This window comes from Vanessa atalanta, chromosome Z (genome assembly GCF_905147765.1).
Source record: "Vanessa atalanta chromosome Z, ilVanAtal1.2, whole genome shotgun sequence".
In the NCBI taxonomy this organism is placed as follows: domain Eukaryota; kingdom Metazoa; phylum Arthropoda; class Insecta; order Lepidoptera; family Nymphalidae; genus Vanessa; species Vanessa atalanta.
Window position 1 is genome coordinate 15722071 of NC_061902.1, and position 7375 is coordinate 15729445.

Here is a 7375-nt window from a genome sequence, read left to right on the forward strand (position 1 = left end):
TATGCACCGCACCCCCCACAACTCAACAATACTAGTATTGATGTTTGACGGTAGAATACGGTGGCGACTGGTTGGTATATTTACCTAGCCGGGCTTGCACAGAGCCCTACTAAGTAATTATTGTAATTTATAAGTAACGAATAATGACAACCCGCATTGGAGCAGCGTGGTGGAATATGCTCCAAACCTTCTCCTCAAAGGGAGAGGAGGCCTTTATCCCAGCAGTGGGACATTTACGGGCTGCTTATGAATAATGACAAAACAACATTTTTAAAAAAAAATTATCAGGCCACTTTTTTGATTTATAAAAGTAGGCAACGAGTGTACTAGCTTTATAATGAAAGGGCTTTATTTCGAAACTATTAAAAAACATCTAGAAGTGTGCTTTTTGGCAAAACCGTTAGTTATAAGAAGTAAAATTAAGAAAGTTTTAAAAATTACTCAGAACATATTAATTGTAAAACTCGGAGAGCCGGCAGCTGCAGCTCCGAATCGACCTTCTATAATAATAAAACACTCGTAAATAGAAAACGGGAAGTTGCCTCAGTTTTTGAAATGTTTTTTGCAGACATATAGACCGGTTCTGACAACTAAGTTACTCCCCAAAGATTTCTTAGACATTGATAAAAGAAAATGTAAGAAAATATATATCAAACTTTAATTTTACCACTGTAGATACCAATTACATTACAAGTAGATATTAAGAAAACTGCCGATCTGTTGGGAAATTCTGCAAATTGTGTCCAACGTGGTGGTGGTATTATCTGACCTGATGCCAATCACAATACTACCTATACTCAGCAAAATATTTGAGAACATATTTTTTAAATCAATTATTAGCATACTTTAAGAGACATAATCCGCTTCATAAAAAAATATTCGAGATTTTCGAGGGGTCGTTTGACTACTGATGCAGGTATTAATAGCTTATACGGAATATCTATGGAGCCTGGGAGGAGTCACAAGATGTATGATATCCAAAGCCTTTGATTGTGTTCAACATGAAACTCTGGTCAGCAAACTTTATCACTACGGATTTAGAGAATATGCACTCCTTCTATTTACTTCTTAACTGAATAATGGAATCCAGAGGGTTGAAATTAAAGGAAGAAGGTCTCCTAAGGTCTCAATTGGTATGGGAGTCTCTCAAGGATTCATTCTTGGACCGTTTATATTCCTCATGAGAGATGAAATCAGTCTCTTACGAGACTGATTTTCTTGTTGGAAACAAACATGATATAGTTATGTTAGCTGATAATACATGCTTAGTTTTTAAAATTAAAAGAAAGCAGATACAGTATGACGATGTAAAGAATGCAATATCTGATATGGTACACTGGTTTAGTGTAAATAATCTTAGGGTAAATATTTAAAAAAAAACATTGTACAATTTTGTACCCAATATGTGCATAATGTAAAAGATGTAGTTATTGATGTGAATCGATGGATCCACTTGAGTCAGCTGAATTTTTTGTCTTTACTTTACTGTAATTGATGCCAAGTTGCAATGGGTCCCCCATATAAACGGATTGGCGAATAGGCTACTCTACTGCTGCTTGCTCTGCGGCTATTGTTAGCCCTGCAACATTTGCGGTCAAAACAATTTTATGATTTTGTGAGAAAATTTGATAATCATTGTACAAAGAACAATTTGTTACTCCTGTTACTCGACTGCATAGAGTCAGTAACTCTTTTGTCTAACTACAGCTTCTCGGAAAGCGTTCAAAATGTTTTCTCTACTGCTAAATTAAAAAAGGCTACACTAGCTTTCTTTAAGATTTTTAAAGCAAGCTAAAGATAGGTAGGTAGCACATCATGGGAATGAAACAATTTCCTCCTGGATGTTTTTTATTATTTTCGTAGTTTTAAATATTTCTTTTTATTTTCCGAACCGGTGGTAGTGTTTAATTTGACAGTCAATAAATATAAGTAATGTTTCTATATTGAATAAAGGGATTTGATTTGAATGACTGCATAGTTTTATGATTCACGAATGATTGAATTAGTCCAAAATTATGGGTCATTGACATAAGTGGATAAAGTCATATCTCATTAAATAATGTAATGTTTGCGTAAAATTATTTATGATATATATTTGATATGTAATCATTTGTGTTATATGTTCGTTAAAATGTAAAATATGTTTTTATTGAATTATAACTTTAAGAGTATTAGTAGCTAATTAATTATTTACCATTAGACATCTATACTTATATTATAAAATACGCGAAAGCAACTCTGTTTGTCCTTTTGTCTGTTGTTCATTCACGTATGAGTATGAACGAAGCTTGAACCCAAATGAAGGACTTTTTTACTGTTTTATGTTTAACATCCGACGACCCCAAAAACGCGAGCGAAGACGCGAGCGACAACTAGTTAAATAAACTTTCAATTTATATAAATGAAGTTTATATAAATATTTATATGTCTTCACATTTTCGCTTACTTTATTTAAATACTAATCGTAAACCTTATTACCAGGATATATGGTCGAAGATCAAAACGTATATTTAAACACTTATTACATTTGAAATTCAAAGACAGCACAATACAATAAGAACATAGCTACTCACAAGAGAACAATAACTTAGCTTAATTTAATTTGAGTAATTGTCTTTGGTGTATATGATATGTTCTTTTATTTATGGAATAAATAATTTTGAAGATCGAACAAAAGAAAAGAAAGAAAGATTAATAGTAATAAATATTAACCATATCTTAAGAAAAAGTCTTAGCAACAAATAGTACAGGAACTCTTTGAATCCGCAAACCTAGTACGTCATGCCACCGACGAGCCAAAAATACACTTGTACTTCATTAAAGGAAATATTGTTGTGATAAAAGATTTATATTTATGTATACAAACCTGGCACATTAATGAGGGTCTTGCCAAGTTAACTATGATATCGCTATCTTTACTAGTATATAGTATGATGGGGCCTATTAAATCCTGGTTGATTTAACTGTCTCACAAAGAAAACGATGTTGAAATATCGCGAATATAGCCCATATTAAATGAAGATAAATTCAGTTATCAAAATTTCAATGTTCATACGTTATTCTGATCAAGGTCAATGTTCATACGTTATTCTGATCAAGGTCAATGTTCCACCTTACGGTTTATATGTTATACCTCTTGTCCCGATAACTACATTGTCTCACCCATCATTTGAATTAGATTACCAATACGGGGTAGAGTTGAGTTGAGAGAGTGTACTGAAATATAACCAAAGTTTTTACCAGCCGTGTTCCATAAAAATCTAACTAATAGTTATATGTTTGTTAATTTTTTTAGGTTATTTTATTTCTAGATCAAGGTCCAAAAATCTATTATTAAACTCCATACCATATAGTTCAGACTCTACTCAATCCTCAGGGTAGGGTAAGAATGTAAAATGTATATTTAATTATTTTAAATAATGAAAAAATACGTAAGAAAAGAGAATAACATAAAATTTATGACGATATAATAAAAAATATTTACGTGGATAGAGGATTAAATTTTCTTTGGAGAGAATAATTGATTAAAGGAATTGGCTTCTACGAGATTTATTTTCCATGAATTTTATTTTATAACTATCAAGTTACTTGGAACAATACGCCAGGCTATCATGAAATCCAGTTGGTAAGGATTATTTTATAAAGGCTTTGTTTTTGTTGTTAACAGACCGCCCACATTGTTTTGAACCTCGTTATCTCAAACTAGATCCACTGCAAGAACAAATTATTATTAATGCAACGATAAAGACCACGCTTTTATTTAAGAAATATATTTTTTACAAAGTATGTAAGTATATATAAATCGATTACGATAATGAAGGTGGTCGAAGTTTTCATATATGATATAAAAGTTTAAATGTATTTAACTACTATAGACATATTTTAGGCCTCCTGGGTCCCACATTTGAGGCCACCATGCACTCATCCTTCATCTTTTCACCCGGTCTTTTTCAACCTGGAAAATTATTAATTGCGTAACTAGAAGAGTCAAAAATAACTTCAGCTTATCTATTTATTATTAACAAATTTCTTCAGATCGGTATGTTTCATCTGTTTTTGATTTTTTTTCTGTTATTTCAATTTCGACTGCTATTTCACTAATTTCCTCTCCTACCGTTGCTGAATCAGAATAATGTAATATAAGTTTTAAATTTAATACAGTGACTTTAAAAGATATAGTAAATTCCTTAAAATTATTGGATATTATGAAAACGGTCGATCTCTGTTAAGGTAGTCAATTTATTAATTGGTGTGATTGCATCTTACCTTGATCTTCAATAATTGTGTTCTAAGTGGCGAGTTTCCTGACCTTATGAAACATAGCACTAGTGTACTATCTCTCTTCTATCTATCCCAATATTTTTTTTTAAATTAAGTAGTACTTCAGACCCCAAAAATTATATATCTCTGTACTACAAATTCTTAGCAAGATCTTTGAAAAAAATATTACTAAATCAAATTTTCGTACATTTTAACACTAACAAGTTGCTACACAATAAACAATATGGATTTATAAGTACATTTAAAAATATTTTATGATTTATCTAAGGCCTTTGAATGTGTGCAACACGAAACTTTGCTCATGAAGCATTGAGACATTAGAGACACTGCACTCAGTCTTGTGATTTCGTATCTGTGCCATTCGATTCAGAGGGTTGATGTAAATGGAATTAAATCTCCCGGGGCTCCAGTTACTGTCCTTGAAGGATTAAGGATCAATTCTTGGTCCATTTCTCGTCCTCGTTTATAGAGATGCCCCATATTTTAGGTAAGAAACACGAGATAGTAGTGTTTGCCGGTACTTCTCAGGTCCGAGGTGCTAATTTCCAAAAAATCCAAATTCGAATCAGTGTTTTTGAATACAATAAGCAAGTGTAACATTTTCATATTGAATAAAGATTTATGACTTTGATTTTTGATTATACTAATAAAGTTTTAAGATGATAAAATATTACAATACAAGGAGTTTAATGATTATTTAGGTAATAATTATAACAGATTTTTTTTAATATAGAAATTGATTTTGATTTACTTTATGTGGTACTTATTATTTATGGTGGTAACTTAAGCTTCCACTTAAGATTCTAGAAATCTAGTCTAAACGAGTACAAACTGCTGCTGTTGTGCTGCATTATAAACTATACGTATACTGTTATTATAAAATCAACAATCGTAATTAGATTGCACAACATATTCGATTACTTTTAAGCATATCTGTTTTTTTTTTACGTTATTTTGGTCGTTATTTGTTACAGCCAGTATCCGACCACCCGATCCGCAGCTGCCAATTATCTGTTGCACTTTACGAATAACTATAGTTTGTATTACTTAGAAGTACAAAGGTGTATCTCTATGGACCTACCTCAACAATTTGACGACCTCCGTGGTCGAGTAGTGTGTACACCGGTTTTCATGGGTACGCCACTCCGAGGTCCCGTGTTCGATTCCCGGCCGAGTCGACGTAGAAAAAGTTCATTAGTTTTCTATGTTGTTTTGGGTCTGGGTGTTTGTGGTATCGTCGTTACTTCTGATTTTCTACAACACAAGTGATTTAGCTACCTACTTACATTGGGATCAGAGTTTTTTATTTATTTAATAGATAATCATTCTACTTCTCTCAGAAACATTCGTACTAATGTTATACTAAAAGATATTTTTTAAGTTTTTATATTATTATCTAGACTCAGAACCTTTGGTAGTTTACAATTTTACATTTAATTTTATACTTAAACACGACGACGCAAACACTTTAAGGAGAGTATTCTGTCATGAGCAGAGGAGACTCCGAGAGGTCCATTAGTGAACTGAGAGACGTTTCCGATATCTATAAGTTTAATTCGACATACTCGTAAAAGTATAATTTAATGAATATAAACTGCAAAAATCATTTATCCTTACGTATTAAATTTACGCATATTAAGTACAGAGCTGAGACGTACTTCTGCTTCAATAAATCGAGGAGTATTCTTAGAATGAAGTCGACTTTATCAGATATTGCAACGATACCTATAAGATACGAAGCAAATGTTATTATGAATATTGTCTATAACGTGAATACAGACCGAGTTGTAGCTAATTAGTGAAATACTCGCTTCACTGGCGATAATATGTCTTCCATAATTATTGAGCATATATTCGAGATATTAACGTCTAAATCTCACGGCAACACAGTTCTCTTCAAGCTGCAGTAAAATGTACTCATTAGAATATTATTATATTAAATTATTTTTTACGCTCCGTGAGGTGATCGGCTAAGGTAGATATTAACAAATGTTAAATAATATAAGGCATTTCTAACGAATACAAATAGATCATTGTAAATAAGAATTGTACTAAAACCACTTCTAAAATGCACTGGGTTTCTTACCCAATGGTTTTTGTAGCTGGTTCTGCTGAGCTATTCTCCTGGTATATTATTTAAAAACGATTTAGATTTTTACTTTTATTTACACTCATGTATAAACGGGCATGTATTAATGTACGCGCATACTGTAAACGCGAATCTAAGACAACCGGTAAGCCATCGTTTCAAAGAATTTCATATAACCGTCTAAGGATCACTCCCGATGATATTTTTTGTATAAACCTAAACTCTCAGACTCGTTCATGTACCGCCTTCTTCAACCCGTTCTCTCATTGTGTATTTATTTTATTGTTTGTGCTTTTAGAACAATGATTAGTCCGAATTGCAAAGAGGAAAAAGCCAATTTTAAGTAAAGAACATGTCTGAAATTGAAGTATAGCTCGTTTGATATAATATTGAGTGACAATCAATTTTAAGACTATTTCCGTTTGTTAGCGCCCACGTAGCAGAACCGTATAACATGGAAGATATAATGCAAGATTAATTGATTAAAAAATTTTCTCTTCAAGTGTTGTGGTATAGGCGACAAAATGTAAGTGAGGTTTACCGTGTGCCCATCTAAAATGAATTTATCTACCAGCTTCTTTCTTAAACTTGCTTTTATCGAGCTGTATGTAGATATGATTCACCGACAATTGAGGTTTTCTTCTCAAGTAGATCTTGTCATGATATACCCATTTAAGATGACCATGGTCTAGTTCAAGTTCATACAAGAATAAAAATTGCGTAGTCTCCACAATATTTTACCAAGTTGAATCTCCTATCTCAAAGGACTGGAAAAGTCATTAGCAGGTAGCAGCGTCATAGACACTCAGATCTCACCTCGATGTTTCTTCAATCGATAAATATTATCTCCAGTGAGTTGAGCAGTATCCAGACAATTCTACTAACAAATTGTCACTCTATGGAATCGAAACATAATCATTGTCTTTTTGTCGTTTATCCATTAAACCAACACATCACATCCAATTGCGGTTCTATATAATAAATTAAGCTGAGTTTTATTTGTGT